Raw genomic sequence first — 18,720 nt, forward strand, 5'->3', positions numbered from 1 at the left:
GAATTATGGATGGACACCAAATTGTTTTATAGCTGTTTTTTTAAAACCAGGATCCAGTGATAGTTCATTAATTGCATTTGATCACTAGTAGACTGCTGCATTTTCTAAGGCTTCATCTCCTGCTTTTTGGCATGCATACGTATCTAGAGTACCTGCTACTTCTGAATCGGTGGCAGATTGTATCCAAATATATCCACACTTTATATTTATCCCATCCCACATGTTCTTCTTACAATGTGATTGTCACTACTCCCACTAAGAGGTGGGTGATGTTTCCTCCCCCCTTTAACCTGGGTGGGAGCTGGAGCCTACTCCAAACAAAGAAGTACAGTTAAGTGATGCTATGTGCTTTCTAAGACTAAGTTATAAAAAGGATGCAGCTTATCTCTCTCTCTCTCTCTCTCTCAACCTCTCCCTGGCCCCTCTCCCTTTTTTTCTCCTCTCCCTGGCCCCTCTCCCTTTTTCTCCCACCACTGGCCCTTGGAACCTAGCTAGGTAACAGCCAGTATCAATTGCCAGACACACAAGTGAAGAAGTCTTCATATTATTCCAACTCCAGCCTTAGAGTCTTCTAGCTGAGGCTCCCTTCATCACAGTAGAGGTAAGCCCTCCCTACCCTTTCCTATTTGAATTTTTGATCCATAAAAGCTCTGAGAAACAAATATTTATTTTTGTTTTAAGCCACCAATTTTGGGGGGTAGTTTAATATGCAACAGTAGTTAATTAATACACAATCTTATAAGCATGCTGTCATCAATAGAGCAAACCATAGTGACGTCTGTGGGATAAGGAGACAGTGAAGATTTGGTTTGACAAATATAGTACAGTGGCGAAAAGTTAATGTATAGTTGAGGTAGCAGTGAAGTTGTACTGTTGTCATTGCCAAGTAAAATCAACCTGTCTCAAGTGTTAATATTTATTGGACTAGGGGTAAAAATAAAAGCATTTACTAGATGATTAGCTGTGTTCCAGGTGTTAGTAATATTTATCTGTTCTAGTAGGAACATTGCATTTGGAATAAAAGTTGCAGTTTGAAATGCCAGGTGATTATATTTATGATTGTTCATTTTTATACTCCAAGACCCATCCATATTTACTTAAATAGAAATGTGGTAGAAATTACCACACCTGTATCTTTCAAATTTTTGATGATAGCACTGACTTCTGCCTTCAGAAATTTAGTCATCTCTCTAGTCAATAAATATTAATTGAGCACCTGTTAGGTGACAGTCATTGTCCTAGACACTGAAGATGAACAGTGACAGGCAAAATTTCTGTCCTCAAGGAGATTACATCCTAGGGAGGGAGAAAGACCATACACAAGCAAACAATTGTACAATATATTGCTAGGTGTTAATAGGTATCATGCAGTAGTATTGCTCTTCTGTATTTTGCTAATAGGGGGTATTCTTGGCCCTCTGTTATAATAGCCCATATTCCCTGGGTCAAGAAGTCAGTGTGAGGATGCTTCCAGTGGCTGAGATTGTCCAATTCTATCTGTATCTTTAGGTCATGGGGAAATAGCCACGGGAAAAGAGTTTGAGGTCCCATAGGACCAACTGTGAGTTGCACTGGGTCAAAATTCCATTTAGTACCTGTCCCTCAAAAGGCTCATTCCTAAGGGGCGCCTGGGTGGCTCAGTGGGTTAAGCCGCTGCCTTCGGCTCAGGTCATGATCCCAGGTCCTGGGTTTGAGCCCCACATCGGGCTTTCTGCTCAGCAGGGAGCCTGCTTCCTCCTCTCTCTCTGCCTGCCTCTCTGCCTACTTGTGATTTCTCTCTGTCAAATAAATAAATAAAAAAAATCTTTAAAAAAAAAAAAAAGGCTCATTCCTAATATTCAGGGCCCCAATAAATTACTTTAAATCCCGGATCAGTGTTGAAGAGCCTGTGAATGTTTTGAGTGTGTGCTTTTCTTTGGATCACATTTACCTGTTAAGTGGTTAAGTGGGAAGATTCAGTTTGTTCTTGTGACAGTGATGTAAGCTCCATCCTCAGGCATATTTGGTCACATCTGCATGCTAGGGTTCTGCATTGTGAATCCATCTAGGTCTAGGTATTGAGTGAGATGCTGAGACTTAGGGGAAATGCGAGCCAAGTTCTTTTTCACCAGACCTATCTTTTTAAAAACTGCAAATCAGGGGCACCTGAGCGGCTCAGTCCATTAAGCTGTTTCAGCTCAGGTCATGATCTAGTGGATCGTGAAATCGAACCCTGCGTCCCACTCTGCACTCAGCAGGGCATCTGCTTCAAGATCCTCTCTCTGCCCCTTCCCCCGCTCTCAAATAAATAAATCTTTAAATAAATAATTCCAAATAAGTAGGGCGTTAGTGGGCTGCACTTCTTTTTCCATCCCAGGAATCCCTTGAACAATGAACCAATACCCCCATCTCTGCAGATCATATCATTCTGATTACTGTCTGGTCTGTGGCCTATTCAGAAACCAACCACACTCACTTTGTTTCTGGCAATTAAATCTGGGACTTGGCCTCTGCCTCCCTTGCATCCTTCCACTCCCACTCTCTGTTGAGTTAAACCTCAAGCATTTTCTTACGTACTGCTAATTATCTTAAGTAGAAGTGGTTAACTTCTGACCAAGGACAGAAGCCAGAATTTACTAAAGTCCTTACAAAGAACTGCATAAGGTTATGAAAAAGCTTTCCCCAATTCCTCATCAAATGAACACCTCTCAGCAAAGAATACCACGTAACTCTTATTTAATCACTCTACCAACAGGACTTTAAGGTAGAGATTTGCTTTGGATTTATGTCAAGGTCTTCAAATGAAGCTCTGTAGAACTATCTGGAACATTTTGTAACAATCTATTCTGACAAGAAAGGAGTTTAGAGACCATTCTCAATTCTTTCAAACACTATCATTTTATTATTTAAGTGAATGTGAGTCACTTAATCACTAAGGTTGAATCCCCCTAGTGAAAAAAAATTCCCCAGCAGATCCCCCATGGCAGGTCTTCCTACGGCAGGTCTCCATTTTTTAGAAGGCTACTTATCACCACTGTCTCATCTTTTAGAATGTTTTCATGATTGGTCCTTCCAGAAGAAACATCTTATTCAGCATTTATTGCTTCTTTGCATTTCAGCGGTACAGAGATGTACTAGCTGTATGAAAGGTGGGATCAATAATTTCTGGCACTTAATGTATAGTACATTTGAGAGGGAGCTCAAGATTTAGAGGAATGAGCCAACGTGGGGTTAATAACTGTGGCGTCCAGAGTGATTTCATCAGATGCAATTTGAATTTCTAATTCCAGCCCCCTTTTCTATTCTCAAATGGCAACGCTAAAAGAATCCCTAGTACATCCCATCTTCTCTGACTTGGGAAGTAGCGTTCAGAGGAAAAAGTACCTTCTCCTGCAATTCTGGTTATTTGGAAAAAGGCATAAAGCTCGGGGAATGGCTTCAGCAGCGACCTGAGCCTTTTCCCATATCCAAACATGTCTATTTCTTTGGGGCCTGACTTTCTGCTTGCACACTTTTTTTCTGTGCTCTTTCTTCGGATTGTTCCTGACCCTAGATTTGTTGTTCCCCACCAGAATGATTGACTAAGAGGTGCTCTGGGAAGCTACATGGTAGAGGAAGGAGAATGGGCTCTCGAGTTACAGCTGGGTTCAAACCCCAACTCTGCAGTCACTAGCCATGTAACTCTGGCCACATCCCTTAGGATCTGTGAACACTAGCTTCCTCATCTGGAAATGAAGTGAATCAGTCCTACTTCAGAGAGTTATTAGCAAAAACATTAAAGAAAACATGTGAAAATTACCTACCCAGATACTTGGCCTGTGATAGTCAATATATTAATAAATATACTGGTATGTATTATTAGTAGCATATATTATTTTTTGAAAGATTTTTTAAAATTTATTTGATAGATAGAACACAAGTAGGCAGAGCTGGAGGCAGAGGGAGAGGAGAAGCAGGCTCCCTGCTGAGCAGAGAGCCCGATGCGGGGCTTGATCCCAGGACCTTGGGATTCATGACCTGCACCGAAGGCAGACGCTTAACTGACTGAACCACCCAGGCACCCCAGTAGCATATATTATTGATAATAATTAGGTCTCTGGATTAGTCTTTCTGCTTTTCTTTTCTTTTTTTTTTTTTTAAAGATTTTATTTATTTATTTGACAGAGAGATCACAAGTAGACGGAGAGGCAGGCAGAGAGAGAGAGAGAGGGAAGCAGGCTTCTTGCTGAGCAGAGAGCCCGATGTGGGACTCGATCCCAGGACCCTGAGATCATGACCTGAGCCGAAGGCAGCGGCCTAACCCACTGAGCCACCCAGGCGCCCCTCTGCTTTTCGTCATAAAAATATTTAAATGTTTTGAGCCTTTATAGTCAAACTTATAAACTCTACATATATTAACTGATTTAATCTTCTCTGCAACTCTGTAAGGTGGGCATTTTTACTAATCCAGTGTTGCAGTTGAGGACACTGTGGTACAGAGAGGCCAATTAAATTACCTAAGGTCACATGCTGGGAAGCCAGGAAGCCATGGAGCTAGGGTTTGAATATAGTCTGGCTCAAAGCTGGCACACTTTAGAGGCCACACAGGAATGCTTACTCTAAAGGTGGGTTTAAGGGATCTTCATATTGTAATTTATATTTAAGAGAGCAATGTTTAAATGTACCAGGAAAACCCAGCAGAGTCATTCCTTATAGAAGTAAGCTAAATCTCTGCTCAGCCATGAGGTTCATCCCCTTGTCCCTGCCATAAGATGCTAAAGGTAATAGAAAATTCTCCCAAACCAGTCTCTAGAGGAGATACATTAACTGTAAGTCCAAAAATAAGGCAAGCTGCAGGTTGGTTGCTCTAGCAACTCAGTGAGATCCTAAAAGACTCAGATTCTTTCTACTTCTCTGGCTTGCCATCATCTCTCATCTTCATCCTGGGCCGGCTGGCCTTGTGGTCCTGTAGCCATTGGAACTACATGATTCTTCATTCCCCTCTAGTGGGGAAGGAGAAGGGGTTCCAGTGCTCTTTCAAAACTGTCAAGAAAGGCTTTCCTGAACACTGTAGTGGAACCGCAGCTTCTCATCCCATCAAAATGGCCCAATTAACCTCACATGTCCATACCCATATCACTCACTGCCAAGGAGATGGAGTTACCCCTTAGCCAGTCAAAGCCATCCCTAGAACTTGGGGGTGTAGTCTTCTTCCCCAAGGCTCAGGGATGTAGGAGAAACAGAGAAACCCGAACAAAATTGTGGTTTTCTTAGAAAGGGAAAAGAAGAGGTTAGTGACAGACAGACAGCATATCCAGACACTCCTAAGGGTACATTATCTATTTTCCATGCATTTTCCTATTTTCTTGGCCCCAATTTTATTTTCACTATTCTAGGAATAATAGCGACTTCTCATGGAGTAAACTTGCATGAGATAATGTGTATGGAAGGATTTTAAATACTATACAGATGAATTGTGGTGGTTGTTGCTGTGCTTATTGTAGTTGGGATTTTCTCTTCAAAGTATGTTATGCTGTTAGTAGTAGGGCCAGAACAGCAGAGGCCATGTGCCTCCTAACCTCTGCTTTATCCATTCCTAACTCATGGAATGAGCTTTCTTCCACCCCAAGACACTCCATGCTATCTCTTACCAGTAGTGTGATTTGGGGCAAATCACTTCACCTCTCTGGATTCCACTTCCCCCTTCAGTGAAATGAGAAGCTTGGACTAATTAATCTCTAAGGCACCTTCAAGCTTTAATCTTTAGTAATTCTATGAATTTCAGGCAGCAAGGTAAAGAAGGAGTGAGAAGTGAAGAATTTCAGGCAGGTGGAGGAATTTGGGGACAAGGGATTTTAAGCAATCAAGTGTCCAGTTAGCAAGGCTACCCTGATTTAGGGTCTCCAAAGACAGACAGACAGACAGACACACACAGGCAAACATACATGTGCAAAGCACACGTACATACTGAGTGCATGTTAGTGATTGGCAGTGAACATCACAACAGAAACAAGGACATCTAATAAAATAAAAATGGATCTAACTACAGGGCAGACCTGAGAGATGACCTGAGAGATCTTCATGTGGGGAATGAGGCGGTGAGACCAGAATCTTAAATACATCCAATTTGGCAGAGTTGAGAATTCCACTGAGGGTGGAGAATTATCACTGCTGTAGGCATTGCTTTTATAGGCCTGTGTGTGCCAAAATATGAGGGGATCTCAGAAGAGATCAATCTGACCTTCCAACCATAGCAACATGTCTACTACTGGGTCTGACCTTATTTTGCTTCTTTCTATTCCTGGTTTCAGCTGGGCCTCAAAAGCAGAAAGGCCAAAATCCAACAAGAAAAGCTGTTTCTGTTATTTTCTCTTGGCTGCTTAGGAGACCTATCTTGGCAGACTTTCTGGTGATTTGTCCAAGCTTAAGGCCTCTCTTCTCTGGAGTTTCTGTCACCTTCTTCAGGGGAGAAGGAGCCCTAAGCATCACCATGCAGCACCTGTGAGGCGCTTGCTCTTTTTCTTAACCTAGAGTCCTTCAATCCTTTCTTTTCCTCTTCATCCCCCAAAGAGACCAGACAACCTGTACACGTGGGACTTAGGATAATAATTACTATAATGATAACAATAATAGCAGCAGCTACCGTTTATTGCCTGTGTACTATTGTTCAGGCATGACACTAAGCACTTTACATATTATTTCAATTACTAATTAAATAGTGGCAGATAATAAGATGGCATCAAAATATTAAGAGGGGTGAAAATAGATATTTCATATTGATAAAAATGTATGGTCCATCAAGAAGCTATACGAGTCATGAACTTTCATGCACCTAACAATATAGTTTCAAAAATGTATAAAGCAAAAATACTAAAAATACAAAGAGAAATTGACAAAGCCACTGTCATATTGGAAGATGTTAACACACTTCTCTTTAACATAGATCAAATAGACAAAATTAAATGTATGCAGAATTTATATAGAATAGTAACAAGTTATATAGAACTTTGCACTCAATAGAGACTATATACATTGTTCTGAAACATATGTGGAAACAGTTATAAAAACTGACTGTGTATTAGGTCATAAAGAAAAACTCAAAGGCAGTACTCTGAACTCTTCACAAATTCTGAAAGACCGTACTCACACAAGCACTTTCATTGAAAAAAATGTGATAAGACTTAGAAATTAAGAACAGAAGGGGTGCCTGCCTGGCTTAGTTGGTAGAGCACGTGGCTCTTGATCTTGGGGTTATAAGTTTGAACTCCACATTGGGTGTAGAGATTAATTAAAAATAAAATCTTTTTTTTTTTTTAAAGATTTTATTTATTTATTTGACAGAGAGAAATCACAAGTAAGCAGAGAGGCAGGCAGAGAGAGAGGAGGAAGCAGGCTCCCTGCTGAGCAGAAAGCCCGATGTGGGGCTCAAACCCAGGACCTGGGATCATGACCTGAGCCGAAGGCAGCGGCTTAACCCACTGAGCCACCCAGGCGCCCCTAAAAATAAAATCTTTTTTAAAAAAGAAGGAAATTGGGGTACCTGGGTGGCACAGTCATTAAACGTCCCAGGGTCCTGGGATCAAGCCCCAATTTGGGCTCCCTGCTCAGTGGGAAGCCTGTTTCTCCCTCTCCCACTCCCCCTGCTTGTGTTCTCTCTCTCACTGTCTCTCTCACTGTCAAATAAATAAAGTCTTAAAAAAAAAAAAAGAGGGCCGCCTAGGTGGCTCAGTGGGTTAAAGCCTCTGCTTTCAGCTCAGTTCATGATCCCAGGGTCCTGGGATCAAGCCCCGCATCGGGCTCTTTCAGGGGGCAGCCTGCTTTCTTCTCTCTCTCTGCCTGCCTCTCTGCCTGTCTCTCTGCCTACTTGTGATCTCTGTCAAATAAATAAATAAAATCTTTAAAAAAAAAAGAAGAAATGAACAAGAGAAGTATAGCGAAAAAATAAATCTACCTACTTGAATTTTTTAAACACCTTTATAAATGACTATTGGGCATATCAGCTAGGGTTTAGTCAGAGAGATTGTCCCTCTATGAAATAACTGCACATAATGGTTGGTCATCCATATATTCAGAGATTTGACCTGATACAGTTGTAGCATTTGGCTAAACAATCTCTCTGAGGTTGTGGTGATTACGTCTGATACTGGAACTTGGAGTCCTCAAGACAGGCAGTAAGGATATACAGTGGGGAGAGCACAAGCCAGTGCATAAAGCCTACGTCAGTTCTTGCTTCTGACCTTGGTCATGCAGAAGCCATGGCCTTTTTCACAGAGGTAAACACACACATACAGATGCATCCACATATGCACATGCACAAAATATATACACACACACACTGAGTATATACTAGCAATCTCACAACAGGAGTGAAGACATCTAATACCTCTAAATGAAAGAGAAGTTGAAAGAGGATCCAGGAGAGGATGGAGCTGTTCCAGTCTTGGCCACTGTCCCACACCAAGGAGAGTCAGCAGACAATGTATGTAAACTACAAAAAAGTGAGCTGTTGCTTCACTTACACTCTCCAAACTGCCCATGAGAATCTCTCATGTGGTCCAATCTAACTGGAAATATACAAGAAAGGGAATTCTGAGAAATGTAGTTCAGCCTGGCCAAGGTGACACCTTTCAAAGCCACCCCAATGCACACTTTGTCAACTTGGCACCCATGCTTATATCCTCCAAATAAAGATAAAAACAAAGTCATGCTTCTGCCTAATATAATAGACCTATCCCCATAAAACCAATAACTGCTAACCCAGAGGTCAGAAAACTCTTTCTTAAAGGAAAAAATAGTAAATATTTCCGGTTTTTCGGGCCACATAGTTTCTGTAGCAACTATTCAATGGTAGCATGAAAGTAGCCATAGACAACATGTAACTGAATGAATGTGGCTGTATTCCAACTAAACATTATTTACAAAAGCAGATGGCCAGCCCTTGGGCCATAGTTTGCCAACCCCAGTGTTAATCCTTTCATCCAAAGAGAATGAAAATCCCTTTTGTGTTTGAGTGATCTTTATTCTCCTGCTATCTAATTCACACATCACGCTTTGATAGCCTATAGCTTAAATATTGAAGTATGAAGTTAATTACATGTAGCATATCTTAGAGAAGGAGCTGAAAGAGAAGAAGGAAAACAAAAATATTTGCTCAATATATACACAAGTATATGCATATCTAAATAAAGAAAAAATACTTATAATGATTATAGTCCTTTTTCTGCAACTGGCCACATTTCTTTGGGCCTGGGCCAGTCACGGTCCTACCTGAATTGGAGGTTGTTGTAGCTTTCCATTGAGTTAATAATCACAATATATTGGTATACTGAAAGTTGCCCTAGAGGATCTCCTGCATTCCAGAAATACTCAGAGCATGATGGCAACTCAATTTCCTCTTGATAGTCAAGATCAATCCCCATAGCCATCTAGTTAATCCCTTGTTTGCCTTGATTCAGTGGCCTTAGGAGTCCAAAGTGGCCAGGTGGCAGTCTCAACTTCCAGTTCACTGGAATCATTGTTGCATCTCCTGGTAGAAACATTCCTCTCTTTGGAACAAAAAGGTCCAGAGCAGCAGAACCTTAAGTCCTGGGAATGAGAAACAAAAATTATGCTAGAAGATCATTAGGGGTAATAATGAGAGCAACAACTTCACTTTCAACCCCCTAGATTCCTAGATTTGTGAATTCTGTGATTTCTGGGCAAAACAGCAATATAATGGATATTGATTTAGAGCATTTATTGCAATCTGGAGGACCTTGCTCCAGCCCTACAAAGTGTTGTCACCTACTTGGTTCCATGAATGAACCTTCAAAAGCTGATTACACCTTTCCACCACATCAGTTGCTTCAGAATCATCAATAACATGATAGGACCAGTGAATCCCATGAGCATGGACCCACCGCCTAACTTCATTTGATATAACGTGAGTTCCTTGATTAGAAGTGATGCTGTGTAGAATACCATGTTTTTGGATAAAAATATTTGGTCAGTTCACAAATAGTACCTTTGAGAGAAGCATTGCAAGAAAACAAGCAGAAAAAAGTGAATCCATATGCAATAAGGACAAAATGCTATCCAGTCCATGATGGAAGCAGACCAATGTAATTAACATGCAATTGGGCATTTCCTGGAGGAAATACCATTTTGGGGTCTCCTTGTTAGTCTCTGCTACTGGCAGGTTGAGCATTCAGCAGTGACTTTATCCAAATAATTCCATGTTGAAAGTGTGAAAATTAATGTTGCTGAACAAACATAACCTCCATTCTGATTCCATGGCCATTTGTTCATGATCCCAATAAACAAGAACAAGAGTTACTGGAAAGGCTGATTGATATCCACAGAAGAGATCATCCTATTCACCTGATTATTTAAATCTTTCTTTGGTGAGTATTCATATGGGACACAAGTATTTTCATATTCCGGGTCCATTTGGAGTGATTTATCCACATATCCCTTCCCCAGATTTCCCTGTCACCAGTTTTCCAATGTGTTCCTTCCAAGTCCCTGACCATCTAGCCAAATCACTAGCCCCAGCCCACAAGTTGATGTGGACCCATATGTCTGGCCATTTATCAATCCAGGCAAGATGAGCAACGATATGTCCTGTCCAAAGTCCTACCTACAGGAAAGATTTCCCTTCAACACTGTTTTTCAGGGCTGTCCCAAAGTGGAGCTGTAGTGCTACAGCTGTCCGCTTTCAGATGGTTTCTGCATATCATGAAGAATTATCTGTAAACTGATGTCAAGTGCTTTCTTCCTCAGTCAACTCGTCCTAGGGAACTCACCATGAAGCCATAAGTGTGGCTGAGAGAAAAAAGGAAATGTAGCAGGAGTTGGGGGTATGGACATCTGAGCTACTTCCTCATGCAATTTACTTGTGCCTCCAGGGCTTGCTTAAGTCCAGTCTCACACATACTACTTCCTTTGATGATGCAGTGCTGCACCAGATGATACCCAGTACATCTCAGGCCATATGGTAACTTGATAACTTGTGGTCAAGCATTCAGTCTATACTAGTCCCAGTAACAAGCCAAAAAATTGTTTCCCGAAAGGAGAAAGCATGGCTTTGCTAAAAACATTCTTGGGGTCTTGTCACCTGGGTGGCTCAGTGGGTTAAGCCGCTGCCTTCTGCTCAGGTCATTATCTCAGGGTCTTGGGATCGAGGCCCTCTGTCTCAGGCTCTCTACTCAGCAGGAAGTCTGCTTCCCCCTCTCTGCCTGCTGCTCTGCCTACTTGTGATCTCTCTCTCTCTGTGTGTGTGTCAAATAAATAAATAAAATTTTAAAAAATATATTAAAAAAAATTCTTGGGGTCTGTGCTATGATTCACCTGTAGGGGTAGGGCATACTAAAGGCTCCCATAGCATCCCTATGTGGAACTAATATGTCAAGTACTATCATATCTTCTAAGTCATATGGCCCAATTAGCAGAACAGCTTCCATAGCAGCTTGACCTGTTGCAGAGCCTACTCTTATTCTGGGATTCAGTCAAAACAGGCAGCTTTTCAGATCACTCAGCAAATGGGTCAAAGTACTAAGTCCAAATGAGATATATGTTGCCTCAAAAATTCAAAGAAGACCAGTAGGCATTGCGCCTCTTTTTTAATGGTAACAAGAACCAGATGCAGTAATTTGCCTTTCACCTTAGATGAGAAATCTCTTCAGATCTCAGATAATTGACCTCTAGAACTCTCACCAAAATGGCAGGTCCTTGAATTTCTGTGGAATTCATCTCCCACTCTCTGGCACACAAATGGTATCTAGAATAGACTAGACTAGACTAGAATAGAATAGAATAGAATAGAACAGAATAGACTACTTTCTGCTCACCATGTCTAATAAGCATAAAATCATCAAAGTATTGTACAGCTTAGGTGAATGCCTCCAGCTCAAGGACTGTCATGACATTACAACCAAGCTGTTTGTAGTCCTCTCAAAGACTTGATCAAGAATGAAGGACCCACTTACCTTGTCCATCGTCAGGCTCCAGCTTCTCTGTGTTGTTGCTCTGAGGGTCTCAGTTTGCCAGCACACCATGTGGCCATCTCCACAGAGTTGCTCACCATGTGGTAGCATGCTTCCTCAGTACAAGTAATCCAAGAGAAAGGAGGAAGGGAGAGAAAAAAAGACAAGAGAATGAACGCAAGACAGAAGCCAGTCATTGTATAACCTAGGATTTATAACCTATTATCCCATTATTTCTTTCATATTTTGTTCATTAGAAACAAGTCACTAGGTCCAACCCACACTCAAGGAGAAGGGATTACACAAGGCTGTGACTACCAGGAAATAGGGGTCATTGGGGACCACATCAGAGGCTGTCAACCACACTGGATTATTAAAGTAAAAATGAAAATGATGAACAATTTATTTAGAAATGAATATTCAGAGCCAAAGTAGCAACATTCATCAGGTCTTCACATAATACATCCCATTTTACAAATTGGAAACTCAAGGCAGAGAGTGGTATTTGCTCAAGGTCATTTAGTGAGTGTCAAAACAGACACTCAAATCTTAGTCTAATTCCAAAGGCTCATTCTGACTCTGACCTCTCCTCCAAAATGTCCTTAATGAGATCATTTATTTCAGATGACTTCTGTTCCCTTCCTTCTCTTCTCTTTCTGCTTCCTTTTCTCTCCATTTCTCTTCTCCCAAACTGAAAGACTATTCAGGGACTGGCATGTTTTAACTTATTGGACCAATTATGAGATATCCTCAAATGTGAAGTCATAGTTTTTCAGAGATGATTTAAAATGATAACCCATGACCTATCACACAGAACTGTCTCTTCTCCTCTGATGCCTTCTGAGCGAGGGCTGGTGACATTGACACTACAATTTCAGCACACTTGCTCCTTGGTAACAACTGAGTTTTCTCCAGGTACCTCTAATTTCACAGCTATTCAGAACTTCCCCTCTAAAAGGTCCAGAGTCACTCTCAGAACAATATATCCAAAGTTTAAAATATAACTTGAGTGGTTTAATTACACACCCAACTCCCCACCCACTTCTTCCACTTCCCTTTCCTTCCCTCCTAGAGGCCCAATCAGTGAGATTTCAGCAATAATTTCTGTAGTCTGGGAAAATGCCAGGTCACACTTGGGAGTACCTGGCTGCTCAGAGGACAGTTTCAGTTCCCACTACCCACCTACAAAGAAGAAGCAACTTGTACATTTAGAACAATCATTTTCTTTACATAGCTGAAATAAATCTCAGACCACAATTTATTTATTTTTTTAAGATTTTATTTATTTATTTGACAGAGAGAAATCACAAGTAGGCAGAGAGGCAGGCAGAGAGAAAGGAGGAAGCAGGCTCCCTGCTGAGCAGAAAGCCCGATGTGGGGCTTGAACCCAGGACCTGGGATCATGACCTGAGCCAAAGGCAGCGGCTTAACCCACTGAGCCACACAGGCGCCCCTCAGACCACAATTTAGAGGATGAAAGAAATAGACTTTATTTTTTAAATAACTGAACAATTTATTTTATGAGTCTCATTCCACATAGGAGTTGAAATATAGTATGTCAATCCAGGGAGCCATCCTTAGTGGTTGCCTTGAGATCTAGATGGGTTGGAGGTAGGGTGGAGAAGAGGACTTTGGCCTTTAGTTATTATCTGCCTGTACCTGCATCTATTGAGATGTCTATCTTCAGTTGGGCCCTAGTCCTAAAGTCATTCTTAGCCCCTTGCCCCCCACCACAGGCCCCTCCAGCCTCATTCTGTCTCAGGTACTTGTGCGTCCCTCTCAGAGACACAGGAAACATTCAGCTGTACTTCTGGACAGGAAAATCTTACCAATCTTTTGACCTTCCTGGAAACAAGATACAACCTTTCTCTTCTCTGAAATCCCTATATCTTTCTGGGGAAGGTTCTACTTCCTTCAATGGCCCCAGGAATGGGACCTAAGGGTAAGCCACAGGACCCCTGCTCGGTAATCAAAAATGTCTTGCCTTCTCTCAGATGTTCCTTTTCTTCCCTGCTCAGTTCTGTAGATATTAATCTCAGGTTGATATAAGGGAGAGGAGATAAACTGGCTTTGATTAACCAAATATTGTTTTAAATCCTTTTATCTTCTTCCTAGACCTAAGCTTTTAAAACTCAAAAGTTAATAGTTCACTCTTGTTCTCTGATTTTTCTGTAACAACCTTCCTAAGACAATCCATATCTCAAGAATGGATAAGTAAAAACAATTATAGGACTATGCATATCAGTTAATATCAAAATATTATTTCACTACAATTAAATACATTTTCCTGCCTTACATAAAATTTGTGTCATTTTTTAAATCCTAGTCCTTCCATTTATTTCACATCTGCCCAAAGCAGGAAACTTGCTGAATTTCCTGAGTTAAGTGTCCATGAAATGAAAAAAAAGGGATGAGATACTGTTCTTTTCCTTAAGGGAGATTGTTATGGATTGAATTGTGTCCCTCAGAGAAATATGTTGAAGTCCTAATTCCCCATACTTCAGAATATGACTTTATTTGGAAATAGGGCAGTTGCAAATTTAAGATGAGGTCGTACTGTGTCCTGATAAGAAGAGAAGAGACAGACAGAGACACGAGGAAAACGTGGCCATGTGGTGACAGAGGCAGAGTTTGGAGTGATATATCTATGAGCCAAGGAACTCCAAGGATTGCCAGCCAACACCAGAAGCTAGATGAGGCAAAGAAAGATTCTCCCTATATATTTCATAAGAAAATGTGGCCTTACATTTGAGAGTGGCTCATAATTGGTCCAATGAAGTAATTATGGCAGTCTCTGAATAGTCTTGGAGCAAGACCCTGTCAACACCTTGATTTTGAACTTCTAGCCCCCAGAACTCCAAGACAACAAATTTATTATTTTAAGCCAACCAGTTTGTGGTACTTTGTAATGACAGCCCTGGGAAACAAATATAGTAGTCTAGTTAAGGATGTAAAAACTCAGACATTACAAAGCAGTTATAGAATAATGCACTGTTAAACTGTGTGGCACTAAAGAGAACTGCGAAAGATCCAAGAGACTCTCAGATCCAGCCTATTTGATTCCCACCCCCAGCTTCTTGGCCACTCTGAGGAGTGACTGGATTACTTTATTCATAGCATTGACACAAAGAGGTTTATACCTCCTTGGCCTTTGGGGCCCTATGCTTTAGGATCTCACACTACAAAGCCTCCAGCTAAGGTCAGTCCTCCCAAAGGAAGTGACTCCTCTTTTGAACACAGATGCCATGCGCTCCTGGAGATTAAACAGGACAACGCTTGGCATCTAGGAAAGTTATACTTGCTGTGACTGTCAGCCCTGAAGTGGGGCCAACAGTGTAGCTCCGAGCTTCACCCAACCAGAGCCTCAACCAACAGGAGAACTCTGTCTTATGAGACCTCTTTTGAATCTTCTTTGTTTGCCTGAAATCTTGCTAATTGTATTATAACAGTGGATCCTACACAGCCAGCCTGACTTGGTTTTGTCAGTTTCTCCTCTTTTCTTGGGAACTCTTTGTTGTAGGCCACTAAATAAGTTGACTCTACTGGGGCTTAACACCCACCAGGTACATGACCAGTAAATTATCCTTTCCACTGTTGCTGGATTAACTATTAGACATTTTATGTTTTCAGAGAGGAAGCAAAAAACAGGAAAGGGGATTGGACTCAAAGGGCAGAATGGCAAGGGCAGGATGAAAAGTCAGATTATATGGGTCTAAAAAGGATAAAGGAAATGAAAATTGGCTGGGTGTGCTAGTCAGGAATCATCCTTGTATCCTCATTTTACTTATCTATTACCTCTAAATAATCAGCAGATCTTATCCATTTTATGTTCGAAATATGTCTCAAATCTATTCTTTTTTTTTTAAAGATTTTATTTATTTATTTGACAGAGAGAGATCACAAGTAGACAGAGAGGCAGGCAGAGAGAGAGAGAGAGGGAAGCAGGCTCCCTGCTGAGCAGAGAGGCCGATGCGGGACTCGATCCCAGGACCCTGAGATCATGACCTGAGCCGAAGGCAGCGGCTTAACCCACTGAGCCACCCAGGCGCCCTCAAATCTATTCTTTTAAATTGCAATAACCACAACTTATTGAAATTTATTGAACTTATTGTGGTAATTTCAATATGTAGGCAACCATCATCTCTGCCCTAGATGACCACTAAACCTTCTAACTGATCTCTCTTTTTCCAATCTTATCCCATATAATTCATTCTCTGCAAAGCAACCACAGTAATCTTAAATGATGAATAAAATAACCTCTGTCCCCTGATTAAAATTCTTCAACTTTCACTTTCAACCAGGATGGACTAACCGACATCTATCTTCCTTTCCTAAGTAATTAGAAAAATGGACTAGATAGATAGATAGATAGATAGATAGATAGATAGATATAACTATTTTTCAGAAAGGTAGTACAGGACTATGATCCTTGAGAGAAAAGAAAGAAGGCGAGCCCTACAATTTCATGAACTTATTTCTTGGAAGCAACTTTCAGTCCACATTACTGAGAGGGGGAAATTAAACAGATCCCTATGCAGAGATAGAGACCTAGCTAGGGGAGGCTAGGGTAGCTAGAATTTGTGGAGCAGAGTACTGGATAAGAGTGAGCAGCAGCAGAGAGTGTGAGGGAATGAGAGACAGTGCTCCAGAGGTCTGCAGAGCAATCCCATCAAGTCTCTGACTAGGCACTGATCTGTGCATATGTTAGAGGAATCTACTCTGGGTCAGACAAAGAACCACCTGAAAGGCAGAACAATTCACAGACCGGGAATAGTTCATGTTCCTACTAGCCACAGTAGAAAGACCTCATAATACATGGGGCATTGGGTAGAGTCCTCAAAAAAAAAAAAAAAAAAAAAAAAGTCCTTCATAGTAGCCCTAAATTAGCCCTAGATTAAAAGTAATCCAGACCTCTCCTAACAAAGCTTAAAAGCAAGCCTTGAAATAAACCAAATGATCCCAAGTAATTTAACTGCACCAGAATAAAGTCCAACTGTAGTTAAAGATATAAAACAAAATCCAGCAAAACAACATCTTGCATTCAAAAAAATTACCAAGCATGCAGACAGGACTATTTTGGCTATGAAGGAATGAAGAAGTATGTGACTCCTCTCTTCAACAAATAAGTATAAACTGGACAAAATTGTCAAAAATTACCATTTCATGATAGATGCTGGCGAGGATGTGGAAAAGGGGAACCTCCTACACTGTTGGTGGGAATACAAGCTGTTGCAACCACTCTGGAAAACAGCATGGAGGTTCCTCAAAGTGTTGAAAATAGAGCTACCCTACGACCCAGCAATTGCACTACTGGGTTTTTACCCTAAAGATACAAATGTAGTGATCTGAAGGGGCACGTGCACCTGAAGCAGCAATGTCCACAATAGCCAAACTATGGAAAGAACCTAGATGTCCATCAATAGACGAATGGATAAAGAAGATGTGGTATATATATACAATGGAATACTATGCAGCCATCAAAAGAAATGAAATCTTGCCATTTGCGACGACGTGGATGGAACTAGAGGGTATTATGCTGAGCGAAATAAGTCGATCAGAGAAAGACAACTATCATATATGATCTCCCTGATTTGAGGAAGTTGAGAGGCAATGTGGGTTTGGGAGTAGGAAAAAAATAAATTAAACAAGATGGGATCTGGAGGGAGACAAACCATAAGAGACTCTTAATCTCACAAAACAAACTGAGGGTTGCCAGGGGGAGGGGGTATTGAGAGGGTGGCTGGATTATGGACGTTGGGGAAGTTATGTGCTATGGTGAGTGCTGTGAAGTGTGTAAACCTGGTGATTCACAGACCTGTACCCCTGGGGCTAATAATACATTATATGTTAATTAAAAATAAAAAACTTTAAAAAAATAAACATTTCAGAACCCTGGAAAAATGACCAAAGGCAAACACCAAATTGAGAAATAATTATTAATTTTTTAGAAATTGAGACCTCAAATAAGAACAGCAGGAGTCTATGGCCTTCTTGTCCGGGTTCTCATTCACCCTCCCATCCCCAGGTTAGTTGCTGAAAATGGTAGTTGTAAAAAAGTGAGGCTGTTTGTGAAAACCAGCAGCTTTGCTGCAAGAAGAGTCAAACTAGACAAGGGGCAGGAAGCAAATAGCCATGGCAGCATTATAAGTAAAAAAAAAAAAGGGGGGGGTTTGTAGGAAATAAACCATTAAAACTCACAACCCTGCTAGCCTGAGTTTATGATCACAGCTAGGGAAAGCAGCCTGACTAGACAAAATTTAACAAAGAGATCCTGAAAATGACAGAGCCATGGAAGGCTAGATTAGCTCTCCACCTATTCCTGGCTGACTGAGAAACTACACACATGCACAGGGTGTACCAAAGAGAGCCCAGTGGAAAACAAAATCCTAGGCATACTTGAGAACTAGCTAATTTTGAATGCACTGATTATTTGGTCTACATATAGGTAAGTTAGCAGAGGATTGAATTAAAGCCTTATGGACTCAAGGTATTTGAGGAAAATCTCTGCTGAAATCAGTGGCTGACCACTAGACTATCTGACACAGAGATGACTTCTAGTAAGCCAGGCCAAATAATAATAATAATAATAATTTTTAAAAAATTTAAAGTCTGGGCAGAGACATCAGCCATGGTCTATAACTCATGGGGGAGAAAGATTCCACCACTGAAGCCCAATTTTTTTTTTTTTTTAAATCAGGGGTGGAAAATCCAAATACAGACTTGCTACAATGTATTATTGAAAATGCCTGGTATCAACCAAAAATTATAAGAAATGCAGAGAAACAGTGATGTGTGATTC

The 18,720-nt window shown here is 41.0% G+C and overlaps 1 long non-coding RNA gene across 1 annotated transcript in view; it reads left to right on the forward strand.

Annotated features, from left to right (window-relative positions):
* Window positions 1–501: 501 nt before the first annotated feature.
* The window catches only part of LOC125109971 (uncharacterized), a 104,333-nt gene continuing 86,114 nt past the window's right edge, over window positions 502–18,720 (forward strand). The window contains exon 1 of the long non-coding RNA XR_007130397.1: window positions 502–601. This is a non-coding gene — a long non-coding RNA (uncharacterized LOC125109971). The remainder of the gene's footprint in view (window positions 602–18,720) is intronic.

The sequence above is a fragment of the Lutra lutra genome, chromosome 9 (genome assembly GCF_902655055.1).
Source record: "Lutra lutra chromosome 9, mLutLut1.2, whole genome shotgun sequence".
Taxonomy (NCBI): Eukaryota; Metazoa; Chordata; class Mammalia; order Carnivora; family Mustelidae; genus Lutra; species Lutra lutra.